Source organism: Pogona vitticeps, chromosome 13, assembly GCF_051106095.1.
Source record: "Pogona vitticeps strain Pit_001003342236 chromosome 13, PviZW2.1, whole genome shotgun sequence".
Classification (NCBI taxonomy): domain Eukaryota; kingdom Metazoa; phylum Chordata; class Lepidosauria; order Squamata; family Agamidae; genus Pogona; species Pogona vitticeps.
In genome coordinates, this window is record NC_135795.1 from 8,970,772 (window position 1) to 8,987,405 (window position 16,634).

The 16,634-nt window shown below is 38.8% G+C and overlaps 1 protein-coding gene across 7 annotated transcripts in view; it reads left to right on the forward strand.

Annotated features, from left to right (window-relative positions):
• USP22 (ubiquitin specific peptidase 22) overlaps positions 1-16,634 on the forward strand; it is a 98,190-nt gene that overhangs the window by 13,196 nt on the left and 68,360 nt on the right. For 2 of the 7 annotated variants that reach the window (XM_072982698.2, XM_078381527.1), the window contains exon 1: positions 829-15,841. The exons of the other annotated variants lie outside the window; for them this stretch is intronic. The gene's annotated coding sequence lies outside the window, so the exon portion shown is untranslated. Of the gene's footprint in view, positions 1-828; positions 15,842-16,634 lie in introns of those variants that run through there. 7 annotated transcript variants of the gene reach the window in all.

The following is a 16,634-nucleotide window of genomic DNA, read 5'->3' on the forward strand; positions in this document are numbered from 1 at the left end:
ATATGGCTTCCAATTTCAAGATACAGTAATTCTGGATACTCAGCCTTTAGATATAAAGTAACCTAATAGTAAATTTGGTTACGTTGTTTCTAATGTAAAAAGCAGAGAAATAAAGACAGACCTCATAACTTGAGGAACTTTAAAGTTATTTGTTATTTAGTATCACAGTGTTCCTATTTTGTCCCCAGTGTTACAGTACGTAGTTGCTACCTAAAATATCTTCAGGAGAGAGAATTGCTAGGCAAACCCGTTACATTGCCTGGTAAGCACTTATAATAATTTGTATTTGATATCCTTTTCTACATATACTTTGGAGCTACTGATAGTAGGGAGCAGACATTGATCTTCATGGCAGCCTTTTAAATAATTGAAGATTACACTTCACGTCTCTTCTTCTTTCCCTGACCCACACTCCACCATCTGAAACTGCTTTCTTTTTCACATATATGGCATTTTGTACCATTCAGTCTCCCTGCTCCTCTTGGCATCTTCCCTAGTTTATATTTGTGTGTTACTCAGAAAATACACACGTATTTAGTCTGTACAAGAGAAATTTCGGTAGGCTTCCAATCTGTCTCTTTGTTCTATGATCTGAAAAATGGTGTGATCTGGTCTGTAATCAGGGCTTTGTTTCTTGAGTACCTGATTCACTGTTCGTAGGCAGGAGTGATGTCAGAAGAATGCCTGGCTAAATAGCTGGTTTACCACACTAAGTCATATTCTTTCTCAGGCCTTTATAATTGTTTCTTTAGTTCCCTCCCCCTCCGGTGGCAGCAGGTTATAGTTGCCTGGCTGAAAAGATGAGGTTTAATCTGCTGTAAGATATAGGAATATCTATACTTGTGCTTGTCTGTTTATAGAGGTGTTAAACTTTTATCCTGCTTTCCCATAAATCCCAAAGCTGCTTACAAAATATTAAGACTGTAACAGGCAATACCAAAGCATTATATGCTTTATGTATACATCAAAGCTGTATAGAGGAACAAAGTCATAGCATTCTTGAGGCTGGCTGTTTATAGAAATATACACAGAAAAAGAGTACACCTTTGTGTTATGACATCTATACATTCTCAGGTGCTACAGCTGACTATTGTTGGAATGGACCTGCTTATCTGGACTGATAATGAAAAGTGGCCTTTGGGACTTGACAGAGCATGCTGGTTGGTATCTGTGGAGCTGTGCATGTTTATTTCAGTTTTACGTTATATCCCGTCTGAGATATAACCCTAGATTTGGACCCTTCCTTTGAATACTTTTTCAGGGACATTTTCAAAAAAGTATCATCTTTCAGCTTTGACAAGGGTCACAAGACACTTTGTAAAACAAAATGATAACAAAGATACCAAGCTGTCTTACAGTCGGCAAAAAGATATAGTTCTCAAAGCAAGCGTAATACCATAATATGGTAAGTCATCCAAAATTGTATTGAAAGAAGTAGCATAGAAAATTTGTATCTAAATAGTATGCAGAACAGCTACTACGGAATACTAATGAAATCTGTTTCGGTTCATTAGTCTTTATTAAGTTCTTAATGTACATAGACTCAAACAGATTTTAATGCTACTCTGTAATCCTTCCTGTTGCAAATAAAATTGGAAAAGACGTGCTTTCTGTATCATTTGTGCAGCTTTAAATGTAAATTTGAGTATAGTTTACATTGGCTGAAATCATGTGGAGTAACACTATGCCATCATTACCCATGGATGCTAATCTTTAATTAAAAGTTGTCTATAGTCCCAAATTTGGTGGGCCTTCTTTGTAGGCATCCATAGGACTGCATTGATAAGTCACCATGTTGCAGTAGCTGCAAGTTCATGTCTTTTGAAGATGCTTGCCAATTGCGGAATAAAAGCCGCCATTCTTGTCAGTTTTGTGTGTTCATAGATTCTAGAATTTCTAACAAAGGTTAAGGTTGTTGAGGTCAATGGGAAAATGACACAGGAGGCAATAGGTACAAAGAGTTGTCTGGGTCACAAAAGCCTTTTTTGTGGCACAAGGAAGTACTTTCAGCTCCTGTTGTCCACGTACATTTTGAAAAAAAAATCCATAGCAGTATGAGGAAGAAAATCTGTGTGAATAAGAATGGCCTCTAATCATAGTTTAGATTGCACTGCTTCCATCTGGGTGTACAGAATATATAAGGACCTTGTCATTGGTGCTTGGTTTTAACTGGAAATCAATACTATGTATGAGTTCCTTTATGTTTAAAAAGGCTGTAGAAGGACTGATGCAAAATAGAAAGCATCACTTATTAGTGGAACCTCTTGCTTTTCCTAAACAGTATTAACATACTTTGCTTTCTAGTGTTGAAACAACCATGTCTGATGTTTCCTTTGCCCTGACAATGTCATTTCTATAGAAGAAAACAGCCAAAGGGCTGCTGGACACTCTTTACAAGCTGGCAGTGATACCAAGTAGACTGTCTGCCAGTAAAGGATAGCTGGTGCCCAGCTATGCTTTGGCAATAGCCACCATTTTAACCGTCTGTCTTTCTGAGGGCAGTGAAGTACAAGCAAGCCAGAACTGTTGGTTCTGTGCCACAAGATAGAATTGTTCCATAACTTTTCATACAGTTATTCATGTTGTTTTGTGCTTCCACAGCCATGCAAGTGAGTGAAATTGAATGCTGCAGTTTAGTTGGTCTTTCTGCAACAGGAGATTGTCCTGGTTATTGCCTAACAGAAAAACATGGTTGTAATTGGAACATGGAATGTGAGAAGTATGAATCAAGGTAAACTGGAAACTGTAAAGCAAGAAATGAAATGTTTAAACACTGCAGAGCTTGGTGTCAGTGAACTAAAGTGGACTTGGAAAGGGACATTTTCATCCAGACAACTAGAAAGTGTTTTACTCTGGAAATTACAAACTCAGAAGAAAAAGAGTGGTTCTGAGGCACGATACAGCAGAAGCAGTTGGGGGGTATAATGCAGTATCTGACACAATAATATCAAAAATATTTCTTGGAAAACCCATCAATATAACTATAATTCAAGTCTATGCTGCAATTACAGATGCTGAGTATTATGCAAGTATTCAGGAGGAAATTGATCATACACCAAAACAAGACATGCTTATAATCATAGGTGACTGGAACACAAAAGCAGGAAACAAAGGAGGCCCAAATGTTGGTTGTTGCAAGTTCTTCGAGCTGCTTGGCCATGTTCTGGAGGTTTTTCTTCCTAATGTTTTGTCAGTCTCTGTGGCCGGCATCTTCAGAGGATAGGAGTTAGAACTCTGTGTTTTGCTGTAGTGTGGGCCCAAATGTTATTGGAAAATGTGGTCTAGGAATCAGAAATGAAACAGTAGGACAATCTGTTTATCTTCAAGCAACCAGACAGTTGTACATGTGGACATTACCAAATGTTCAGTATAGAAACCAAATATACTATGTAATTGGAAGCAGGAGGTGGAATACCAGTAGAACTATTTCAATCCACAGAGATGGAATCTGTCAAAATCTTAGTACGAATTTGCCAATAAATATGGAAAGCAAAACAATGGTCTACAGACTGGAAAATGTTCAGTGTATATTCTAATCCCCAAGAAAGGAGATACCAAGGAGTGCAGTAATTATTGGACCATTGCTCTAATTTCTCATATAAGCAAAATGATGCTGAAGGTGTTGCAGCAAAGGCTTTTACTTTATGAGGAGCAAGAAATGTTTGATTCAGGCAGGATTCTGAAAGGGAAGGGGCACTCAAGATCGTATTGCAAATATACACTTGCTACTGGAGAGCACCAGAGAATTTCAGAAGATGGTCAGTCTGTGTTCTATATGCTACAGCAAATCCTTTGATTGTGTGCATTGTGAAAAACTCTGAGTTCTGAAAGAAATGGATGTGACTCAGCACTTTATTGTCCTGGTGCATAACATGTATTGTGGAGAAGAAAGTGCTGTTAGGACAGAATATGGAGAGAGAGAATAGGCAAAGTTATCAGGCAAGGAAGGTACATTTTATCTCCCTATTTGTTCAATCTTCATGGAATATATCATATGGAAAGCTGGGCTACATTCAGATGAAGGAGGAGTGAAAATATCATAAACATCAGTCATTTAAGATACACAGACGATACCATCCTACAATTAGAAAGCAGCAATGACTTACGGTACCGAAACAAGATCTTATTGAAAAGATACGGGAAATAGCCGAAATTGATATCTTATCAGAAATCATGAAAGATCAACCCCTGCAAAAGGCAACAGAAAGATGGGACCTATTTAATAAATGGACTGAATCAACAGGCAGAAGCTGAATAACATACTGTATATTGAAATGAGAACTTTATCTACAAGGCAGAAAAGAGTAAATAGAGTAACTTAAAATATTGATATGTCAATAGGTATACATTGGATATCAGTATGTCATCGTCTCCCCTCTCCCTCATAAATTCCAATTTCCTTTTTCCTTTTGTCACCCCTCATGTTAAAAAAATATTTTTGAAAAAAAAGAAAGCAGCAATGACTTAAAATGATTTATGATGAAAGTGAAAGAAGAAAGGATTGAAGTTCAACCTTAAAATCATGACTAGAGAAGAGTTATACAACTTTAACATAACGTCCCGACATGCAACCATTTTGAGTTATGACAAGCTGTGGTCGCAAAATTTTGCTTTGACTTGCGGCTGGAGCTTTGAGTTACAACCAGAAAAAGGTGGAGAATTCAAATCGCTAACCATTTGTGGCGAAGAGGCTACTTCTTTGTAGCTCTTTCGCCTCAGCAGTTAGAGAGTGTATGATTGGAGGAGGTTTCGGACTGCCTGGTAAGGTAAGGTGCTGCTTTCTGCTTTTTAAAAACTGTTCTGGGTGGGTTTTGCAGCGTGGTTTTGGGCTGGGTGGTGGGATTATGTTTCTATGCTGTGATGGGTCTTGCAAGGTTTGTTTGCTTTTTGGGTGTCCCTCCCCCCATTTTCGATGGGTCTTGCAGGGTTTCTTTGCTTTTTGCTTTGCTTTTTTGCATTTCCGAAGGGTGTTGTACAGTTTGTTTGATTTGCTTTCCTGCCCTTCAGCCGAAACAGATTAATTGTGTTTCCGATGGGTCTTGCATGGTTTTTTGTTTGTTTATTTATTTATTTATTATTATTAATTTGGTGATTTTTTTCTTCGGCTGGAATGGATTAATTGCATTTAAATGCATTCCTATGGGAAATGGTGCTTCGACCTACGACCATTTTGAGTTACGACCGGAGTTCCGGAACCAATTAAGTTCATAAGTTAAGGCACCACTGTAGTGAGAGATATTGTATACCTTGTTTCAATCATCAATCCACATTGAAACTGTAGCCAAGAAATCAGAAGACTGAAACTTGGAAGATCAGCAATGAAGGAACTAGAAAAAATAATCAAACGTAGGGATGTGTCACTGGAGAACAAGGCCAACTATTGTATTTCCAATCCACATGTATAGATGTGAAAGCTGGACAGTGAAAAAAGCTGATAGGAAAAAAAAACAGATCGTTTGATATGTGGTGCTGGAGGACAGCTTTGAAGATACCCTGGACTGCCAGAAAGATGAACAAGCGAGTCCTAGATCAAATCGAGCTTGAACTGTCTCTAGAGGCAAAAATGTTGAGGCTGTCCTACTTCGGGCACAACATGAGAAGACAGGATTCTCTGGAAAAGACAACAATGCTGGGAAAGACAGCAGAAAAAGATGATGACCAAATATGACATGGACTGACCCTAAAATAATCCACAAGTTTGAACTTGGAAGTGCTGAGCAGGGCAGTTGAAGACAGGACACTTTGGAGATTGCTTGTTCATGGGGTCACCATAAGTCCGTTGTGACTTGACGGCATGTAATAACAACAGCAATGTATGTGCACTTTGAGAAGGGAAAATGTTCTCTAAACATAGAGAATATAAATTGCCAGGTTCATTCTCTATATTGCTGTGTTTCTAAAAGGTTGTTTCAGACTCACTGAACACTGATGGGCTGATTTCTTACTTGAATGTTTTTAGCACTCGCCTCTGTTGATGGCTTGGAAATGAACTTCAAGAAGGGCAAACTTTTGCATTAAAAAATTTAAAGATGCTGATAGAAATGTGTTAAATCTCACTTTTCTTTGTCTCTGATTTCAAGTAATTCTGATACCAGTTTTGGTTATCGCCCTCGTGGTTAAGCATGGTTTAAGCTTCAGTCCTTCTGTTTATTATTATTTGTGTAGCAGCATATAAAGGGCCATTTTTTCTCTCCTGACATGTACAAGCTGCAATAGGCTTGTGTGCTTGTGTTTTGCTCATTTTTACATTAACTGTATGTGACCTCCACTGTTGTTTCAAAGCTGAAGTGAATTTAGTTAGTCATGACATTTAAAAGGACATGGAGACTTCTGGCTGGTTTCTGTTTTGTATCCTTTTGCACAGAGATGGGGGACATACCCCTCACCATTGCTGCTGGACTCCAGCTCCCATCAGTCTGAGCCAGCATGGCCAATATCAAGGATTATAGGAATTTCAATTCAGCCACAACTGGATGGCCAGTTGTCCATGTCCTTGTCTGAACATATTCTTTTATATTTTTCAGAGTCCCTTGTTTAACGATCAGCACTGAAAAAAGCCTGGGGAGAAAAAGGCTGAATAGGCATTGGGACCTGTAATCAAGAGCACTTTCCGTGTATTGTTAACAATATGGCCCGAAGCCTGGTAGCAGTGTCGGATCAAATCCTAACTCATTCATCTCCCTTGTGTATGGTTGTGATAGTAACTGGCTCCTGACATTTTTATCTAAGAGAATCAGAGAGAAGTCACGTGAAATTCCACAAGTGACTGTTGTGTATATCTTCTAAATGTATTTCCTTTCCTATAATCTGCACCAGTTGTACACACAACTGATGCCTAAATAGCTAGTATGTCAAGGACCACAGGCTGTCAGTTTGTCAGGTGTGCAAGCTTAGTAATGTTCTTAATAGCTGTTGCTTTAGGTTGTTGCTGCAAGACTATAGAAGAAGCTAATGTCCATCATCAGTCTACATACCAATCCCAATCCCAAAGAAGGGCAGTGTCAAAGAATGCTCCAACTACTCTACAGTTGCACTCGTTTCACATGCTAGCAAGGTTATGCTCAAAATCCTACAAAGTAGGCTTCAGCAGTATGTGGACCGAGAACTCCCAGAAGTACAAGCTGGATATTGAAGGGGCAGAGGAACTCGAGACCAAATTGCTAACATGCGCTGGATTATAGAGAAAGCCAGAGAGTTCCAGAAAAACATCTACTTCTGCTTCATTGACTGTGCAAAAGCCTTTGACTGTGTGGACCACAGCAAACTATGGCAAGTCCTTAAAGAAATGGGAGTGCCTGACCACCTTATCTATCTCCTAAGAAATCTATATGTGGGACATGAAGCAACAATGAGAACTGGATATGGAAACACTGATTGGTTCAAAATTGGGAAAGGAGTACGACAAGGCTGTATATTGTCTCCCTGCTTATTTAACTTATATGCAGAATACATCATGCGAAAGTCAGGATTGGATGAATCCCAAGCAGGAATTAAGATTGCTGGAAGAAATATCAACAACCTCCGATATGCAGATGATACCACTCTGAGGGCAGAAAGTGAGGAGGAATGAAGGAACCTTATAATGAGGGTGAAAGAGGAGAGTGCAAAAAATGGTCTGAAGCTCAACATCAAAAAAACTAAGATCATGGCCACTGGTCCCATCACCTCCTGGCAAATAGAAGGGGAAGATATGGAGACGGTGACAAAATTTTACTTTCTTGGGCTCCATGATCACTGCAGATGGAGACAGCAGCCATGAAATTAAAAGACGCCTGCTTCTTGGGAGGAAAGCGATGACAAATCTTGACAGCATCTTAAAAAGCAGAGACATCACCTTTCCGACAAAGGTCTGCATAGTCAAAGCTGTGGTTTTTCCAGTAGCGATATAAGGAAGTGAGAGCTGGACCATAAAGAAGGCTGACCACCGAAGAATGGATGCTTTTGAATTGTGATGCTGGAGGAGACTCTTGAGAGACCCCTGGACTGCAAAGGGAACAAACCTATCCATTTTGAAGGAAATCAACCCTGAGTGCTCACTGGAAGGACAGATCCTGAAGCTGAGGCTCCAATACTTTGGGCATCTCATGAGAAGAGAAGACTCCCTGGAAAAGACCCTGATGTTGGGAAAGTGTGAAGGCAAGGGGAAAAGGGGACAACAGGATGAGATGGGTGGACAGTGTCACCGAAGCTACCAACATGAATTTGATCAAACTCTGGGAGGCAGTGGAAGACAGGAGGGCCTGGTGTGCTCTGGTCCATGGGGTCATGAAAAGTCTGACACAGTTTAATGACTAAACAACAAAAACATCCATCAGCTATCTTTCTGTGGACGGGCAGTTGACAGTTTATGTGCTTAGCAGAACATTGATACAGTAGGACATAAGTAGAACATGACATCTCTGCAAGCAATAGCATACGTTGGTGGTACAAATACACAAATGTTGAGTACTTGGAAATAAATCGTAAAGGTTTCAGAGGATCATGGGTCCACGTTTGGTTGCAGAATCTTTTACGTATGCCTGGAAACCAGGTCCATTGATTGTGAGTTAGGCATATGTCCAAATAACTATACTTAGGATTTCAGACGATCTACAATGAAAGTAATTTTTTTTTTTTTTAAAAAAAATCCAGAATGAATCTGCTCCTCTGAGAGACTTTTTAGCTATCCTTTTTGGATGAATGCAAGAATGTTAAGCGAAGGGATCAGGCTGGCATCATTACTACCATCCTAAAGATGTTTGCAACTTTCCTTTTCCACATTTTATATAAAGAAAGGGTAATACAAGTTGTAACTTAACGTCATATACAGGATTATATTGCATATGGAAACATTTTCTGTGCCTTATATAGTGCGTTGTCTCCCAAATGTGAACCAATCTTAGCTTCCAGTAATCTCAGATCTTTTTGTGTGTGTTTTGGTGATTTTTTTCCCCCAGCCCCAGCACGTTCCAATGGGGCTTGTTCCATTTGTGTTTTTTGGCAACTTTTTTTTCTGGCCACAGTGTGTTCCAATGGGCTGGCATTTTTGTTTTGTATTTGGTGATTTTTTTTTTGCCCCAGCGTGTTCTGATGGGGCTTGCTCTGGTTTTTGTGTGGGGGTGGTTTTTTCCCCACGGTCCCAGCACATTCCGATGGGGCTTGCTTTTTTTTTTTTTGGTAATTTTTTTCCGCCCCCAGCAGTGTTTTTTGTTTTTGCTTTTTGGTGACCCCCCCCCAAACCGGAACAGATTAATGGGGTTTCCAATGCATTCCCATGGGAAATGGTGCTTTGACTTATGACCATTTGAGTTATGACCATCATTCCGGAACAGATAAAGTTCGTAAGTCAAGGCACCACTGTATTTAAAAACCAGAAATGTAACTTTAGACTTGCCCCAAGCCAAAGAGTGCAATGATTTCTATCAGCTATTCAGCTTGGTTTTAAAAAAAGAGAATTGACAGGCATTTTTACAGTTTTTCTTGAAACGGTTTCCAATTGTTTAAAGTGTCCTTAAATAGTTGTGCAAAAAATTCAGTCTGTCCTCTGCTTTTTTCCTTGTTCTTTTCTCTTTCTTCTCTCTCTCCTCTCTAGACATGGTTTCATCTGATGAACCTTGTGTTTTGTGGATACCTAGGCTTTTATTTCCATCAATGCATTTCTTCAGTTGAAATAGCATTAAATTCCCAGGGGAATCAAGTTCTTCACAAAGAAACATGGGTGTTACAATCAGAGTGCATAATATTTAGATTTAGAAGCTGATTTAGAAGTTGTAGGTATCAGAGAGAACCCTTATATCAATACCTAGTACTAAATGTTCATATGTGATTGGCGGTTGCTTTTTAATTTTTCATCTTTTTTTATTTTGAAAAAGGTTAGGAAATTTAGGCAGTCCTTATTGTGTACATGTGTAACTGTTTTTTAAAGTCTTAATTGTATCGATAGACAAACATAGTTTGTTGAATTTTTCATAGCCTTTAATCTCATGTGGTAATTAGGGAGTTAGTATTTTTCTTTTGTGATAACTTAGCATTACTTTATAATTTAGTGCACAGTGTCCATACATGAGAAAATTGTAGTCTACTGATTTCTGTAAGTGGCATTATATAATTGCCCTAGAAGAGAAAAATTGAAAATAAAGAGAAACTATTTCACCTTTATTCTATTGACTTAGTAGTTGCCACATTTTGAATCTTCCCTTGAAATTAAGAGTTTAAGGCGAATAGTCCACTAGTTTTGCAAAGGACGTTAGTGACTTAGAAGAATCAGTTCTTCTTAAGTGCACTGGTTTTCTGTTGACCAGTTATTTCCCTTTTGATTAGATACAGTGGTGCCGCGCAAGAAGAACACCTCATAGGATGAAAAACCCGCAAGACGAATGGTTTTTGCGATTGATGTGGTGCCTCACAAGATGGCTTCTTCTATGGCTGTGCTTCGCAAGATGATTTTCCCCCCAAGACTGATGCCTCGCAAGACGAAAATAATTCATTCGTCTTGCGAGGTTCTCATAGGAATGCATTGCAAGCATTCCTATGGGAAACCGCTTTTCGCAAGACAATGCTACCCGCAGAACAAATTACTTTTGTCTTGCGAGGCACTACTGTACTTACTTTTGACAGAATAACTAACTAAAATGCTAAGTGATTTCAGTAGGAAGGTGATACTGCTCTTACATATGGCATACAGTGCTATTACCGCTGTTTTTTTCTTTCAAAATGCTAAAGACTTTTTGTTATTTCTATTGTTATCTATTCAATCTTTCCAGGTTTCAAGATTATTATCTGTTTTACTTTTGTGTTTCTTACATTATTTTTGTTTGAATAATTGCAGATTCATTGCACTTTTCTAGTGTTCAGTAGAAGCACTAAAATGTGTTAGTGAAAAGTTCTCTTTTTATCACGTGAAGATTTAAAACGTTTCTCTCCACTGTCCGCTTCTTCTTTATTAGCTCTTAAAGCAAGTCTTGATTAGGATCTGGATACAAGTATTGACCAGGAACTGAAGATTTAGTTCTGCTTAAAAGGATCATATTTTGCTACTACTTTTGAAACTTGCAATTGTAAATATTAGTATGTATACATGTTTAGAGTAGACTGAAATCTTTGTTACTTTACCAATATGATAATTCACATTGCCTTTGCTGTGTAAGGTGATAAGCAGGGCTTTATTATTTCAGGGAAGTGAATTTCTGTGTTTCCTGCAGATTTAAAAGTACATGCATCCAATTCTCAGTTGTTTTTTTTTGTTATAGAGTAGTTGAACTAATGCAGAGTTGCTGTTCACTTTCTTCATTGCATTTCTTTTGACTGTAGCACTTCAGATTAAAATGTGAGAAATGAAGATTTAAAATACTTCTCCACATAAAGCCCTGTACAGTTGTGGGTTGAAGGATAGTTTTCTCCAATACTGGCCTGTTGGACCTCTCTCCAGTTTTCAGCTGGGGCCTTGTCTGCATCAGACCTTACAGAGAGAGCTGTCTGGTGGTCCTCACGCTCCAGACTTTGTGATACATATGGCACTGACAGTGATGTGTCCTCAGTGTTTATTAAGAAGTGTTGCTTGTTTCTTGTTTTTTTCTTCTTACCATAAACTGATTTAGTTCAAGCATGGTCACATTATATAATATATTATATAAGAACCTTGTATTACGTAATATTGTCATCTTCTATAAATTTTTCACTGTTTCAGTGTATGATGTACACTTTAAATCCTACATGAATTTGTCCAGTTTCCATTAGATGCATTCAAGTTGGGCTTTTCCAAGCTCATAGCTACCAGAACATTGCATGCAACATTTGAATCGGTATCTTGCCTTTCTTTTATTATAATAAGGACAGTCCAGTTGTGCTAAATTCCATCTCATTATTGCTGGAATTGTGTGTCATTTTGACACGTGTAAAAGGAGCAGAAAATTGATGTGTTCAGTGATTAAATGTGCCAGATGTTATTCTAATGTGTGGAACAGTTTCTTTTTTTAAAAGAAAGTTATAGGTAGGAAGTTGACACTCTTTCCTGTCTTTGCTTTTTTTGTATGTTGCATGAATAAACAATTTATGGAAAATCTATATTGTAGCCATCTTCCCTGTTAGGAGACATTCTATGACTTTGATGTGGACTAATTAAGTCCACATTTCCTGTGGACAGCTTATAGTATATGAACAAAACAGTACTGAAGTCTTTGCTTGCCAATCAGTTTCTGAAGCTTTGATCTACATTTCCCTTAAGTTTCTGCTCGGGAAAAATGCTGCCTTGAGTCATTCCACAAAACTAGCAGGGAAGGTTTCCCAAGAGCATACCTTTCCTTTTGTCCTGGCACTAGAAAGAATAAAACTTTCATGAAGCATGTGATCTTTCATTCCAAGTAACATTGTAGCATGATGGAAAGCACGGATAAAACACCTTGCACAACGGCAAGTAGGGAAGGCTGCTTAGCTTGTCTGCTGCATTATTTCTCAAGCCCTATGTCCCTGAAGATTAGATCAATGCATTACCTAATAGGATGTTTAAAAACATTTTCACGACTTGCTGACACAGGGGAATGATGAGGTAAAGTAATAGATTTTTATACTCTGTCTTAGAACACACCACTGCGGTATTGGCAATCATCTTGTTCTCTTGTGAAATTGGCTACTGCAGTGGTGCATTGCAGGAAAAGGATAAAATCAGCACACTGAAATATAATATATAAGTGCTTATATGTGTGCATAGAGCAGGGTTTTGGAAGGAGAGGGAAGTGCATTCTGAAGTCATTTTCTTTTTTCTCATGTCTTGGGAGGAAAGACATTTCCTTTTGAGCATACAGGGGTATAGGTGTTATTTAAATAAATCTTTCTACAAGATTCATCATCCAGATTTCATACTGAGGTTCTTTACCTTAACAATCCCAGCTTCGTGTTTAAAGCTGTGTGCGTGGATCCTAATGGATTGGAGAAATTTTTAAACTATTGAGAACTAATTATGAAATTTGGGCCTCACTTGAAGATAATTGATTATTCCTCTGAGGTACATTTGCATTGCTGGAAACATATTTCAGATAATTGCTCTCCAGCTTCTTTTTTGTTTACCTTCCACCCCCCATGTTTTAGCTATTGGGGATTATATTTTTTGTGAAGAATGTAGTCACCAAATGTGGCTTCTTTGTATGTCATTCGCTTTCATGTTTTGGTGCATTTGTCGAATGGTTGATTGCTGTAGAATTAGTTCAGTATGGAATTGGGAAGCCCTATTAAAGCACCTTCCAATTTTGGCTAATGTAACATATTTTCAGGTAAGTGGTGTATAGGCCAGCCATTCTCTATTTCCACTCTTTTGTTCACACAGTGAAGATGCTGCCATTCTTGTTAAGTACTGGATCCTTCTGGTTGTATATACAGGAATAACCGTATATGTTGTAGAATAATGGTCTTCAGAAGATTGTTTATTTAAGAACTTAAAAACTTCTATATCTAAAATTATAGTTACAAAAATGGAGCATAAAATGGTTGTCAAAATTTATCATGGGTTTCTCTACAGACACTTTGATTTAGCTTTCCAAACCTCCTTTAAGGTAACAACTTGTATTTTGAAAGTGCTTTTAAGTTCAGTAAGGATGGAACCAGAGTTTGGGAGTTCAATTCCCACTGTGCATCTCAGAGCCAGTGTGGCAGTGGGCAAGCTGTACAGTCCCAAGGCATCCCCCCGCCAAAAAAAGTGAATGGTAAGCCCCTTAAACCACTTCTAAGTACTCTTTACCTGGAAGGTCCTGAAAAAGGTCACCATAAATCAGAATTAACTTGACGACATACACCAGTTAAGTAATATTGGGCTTTGCAGAACAGTGGCCAGACGGTAGACTTGTAGAGTTCATGGGGACTTTCCTAAGGGACACATTCGCAGGGCAGTTTTACCACACTCGATTATGGGGCAAAAGAGTCATGATAATGTAATACTCTTTCAGTTGCTTAATTTTCTTCCTGTCCATTTTTTTCATTCTTATTGATGGCCCCTGAAGGACTCTTAGTTAATTTAGTGAGCGGCCTGGTACAGCATTGGAGTCAGTATTATCTACTTGACATGTATAGCTCTCCCAACAGTGTTTTTATTTTGTGCGATAATCTTCTGGGTGGTTAAAATCTCTGAACAGTTTTGCTATTTGTCACCAGGTGGAAGTCTTCTCAGTTTGACTTGGCATGTTAAGGGTTGCAACATTTATTTAAAAACTAAAATTTAGTGAGTTGCAATAGTATGTCAGAATAGAAATACATAACACATTCCTGGCTTATTACTTACCTTATTGTTGCCATCTCCTTCAGTCTACTGAATTCCTATCTTCCCTAGGTTTTGATAAAATTGTGATTGTTAAAATCTGTGACAATATCATTAGGAAGGTCAGCTTCTGTTGTGTGTGTTAACATAAAGCTGTATCTCATAAGGAACTGGGTTATGTTGACTTTTAGATATCAGACAAGAAACAAAACAAAACTAAAAGAGAGGGGGGGAATGTTATGGCACCTTAAAACTGTTATATTTTAATGTGAGCTTTGTGGATCCAGTTCACTTCCTCAGACGTCAGAGTGAGACTATATGACAATTAATATTCCCTCTAAGCTGTGTGCTCACATGCTTGCCCAGAGCTCCCTGTTGGGGTTGGGGTTGCTTGCGCACAAGCAGCTGGCATCTGTTTTGTTTACTTTGTGTTTCGAATGAAGCCCCACCCATTCCCCCCCACACAAGATCCCATGCAGTGGGACACAAACTTAGAATGTTGATGACAATCATATTTTTGCATGACCCCATGACCAGCTGGGGCTACAGATAATGGACTAAGTGACAATGATTCTCTAGGAAAGGAAAAGGCTATCAGGCTGTCAGCAGCGTAGTTCTTTGTTGTGGTCTCTGTGAATCACACATATGGGTTATGCGCCTGTGCAGAAAACTGCTTCAGAACTTTCCAGAGCCTAAAGAGAAGTATTTTCCCCTTTCCCCAGAGCTACTGCACATGACCAGACATACCCTGATAGCTGTCCTCAGTCAGTTGCATGAGCAGCATCTTAAGAGAATGCTGGAGCCTTACTTAGAATTCCGTTCTTCACAAAACTGCAAATAGTTGTTTCTCTTTCTTCTACTTCTTCATCTTCTCTTTTCAAAATAAAAGTTATGGTTATTGTAAGATTTTTTTTCTTGCCATTATTGTTGGACTTTTTCTATTTTCCACCTAAATTTTATGGCTTCTGGGGCTCTTCAAAGTATGTTGCTTGCAGGGGGGCAAAGTGCCTCATTCTGATGGACATGATAAATGCCTTTTCTGTCTTGGCAATGGTCATAATACTCAGAAGTGTAAAGATTTTTAAGGGCTTTACCGGAAAAATTGCCTCAGTAGACTGGTCCTGTCTCTGGAAGAAAACTGCAAAATCCACAAACACAGTCCCTCGGCTGTCAATGAGCCCACAAGCAGCACAGAAACTTTCTTCATCACTTAAAGAGACAATGGAGCCATTGAAATATGTGGATCTTCTGAGCCCAGATGTATCTGTGTTAGCTTTGAAATCAGCTTTGGTCTCAGCACCGACTTTGATGCCAATATTGAAGGCTTTTTCAGTGCTGACCCCAGAAAAATGAAAGACATCTGTTGGAGACAAGGAAGACAAATTTTTTAAAAAAGAGAGTGAGATATAAACACCATGATGCATTGACATATTTTAAGCCTAAGGAGGCTGAACTTCAGTCAAGGAGCATTCCTGCATCTCATCGGTGTTCTTCATCTGATCGATCTCCAGCTCCTTCAGATCCTGACAGTGGAGATGTTATGAGTTTGGGATTGGTATCTAAGGAAGTTAGTGGGATCACCTTCCTTTGTTACACTATCTACACCACCTTGTTCATCAGGTGAGTTGATGCAGCAGGTTTGATGGAGTCATTGCCAAAAACTCCTCAACAATGTGCTTCTTGTAGGAATCGGAACCAAAGGCAATCACAATTGAAGTAAAGATCTCCATTGAGATCCCCATAATGTTTATCTCAATACCAATCTAGATCTGTGATTCCAAGGAGGTCCAGGTGTGGGTTGCGGTCACCAGCTCTTCATATATACCATAGAGAACATTCTATGGATCCTTGATATCAGCCGGAACATGGTTTCATTCTATCATTTTTGTATCCTCCACTGTTCTTTGGTGGCTATGATTGGGTTTTCCTTCAATCATTGCCTGATGAATGTGGAGCCCATTGGTAGAGGTGTCCATTGTAAAGACTCCACTTCTTTGATATCAGCAGGTATCAGTGTCTCTGAAAGGAAGCCCATTAGCTTCAATTTCAAAATTGACAGATTCTTCAACATCATACACTCAGTGTTGCAGTTATAGCATGAGATGGAATCTACAGCTTATGTGATACAAAAACTGTTCAATGGTGTCCACTACCTCTGTAATGAAGTGTGCCAGACTGACAGTATGCCCACTTCAGACATGATTGCTCCACAATTTCAATCTGTTAAGAGATCACCCAACAAAAAGATTTTGGTTGCTCAATAATCTCAAAATGCAGCTGTCCTGGTAGGCAGTACCTGTTCACCTGTTGAGAATACCTTTCAAACAACTCCACCCATCCAACATGATCACAACAGATGCTGGTCTCAATGAATGGGGAGCACATTGTAGGGGCAGTGCCGTTTATGAGCGCT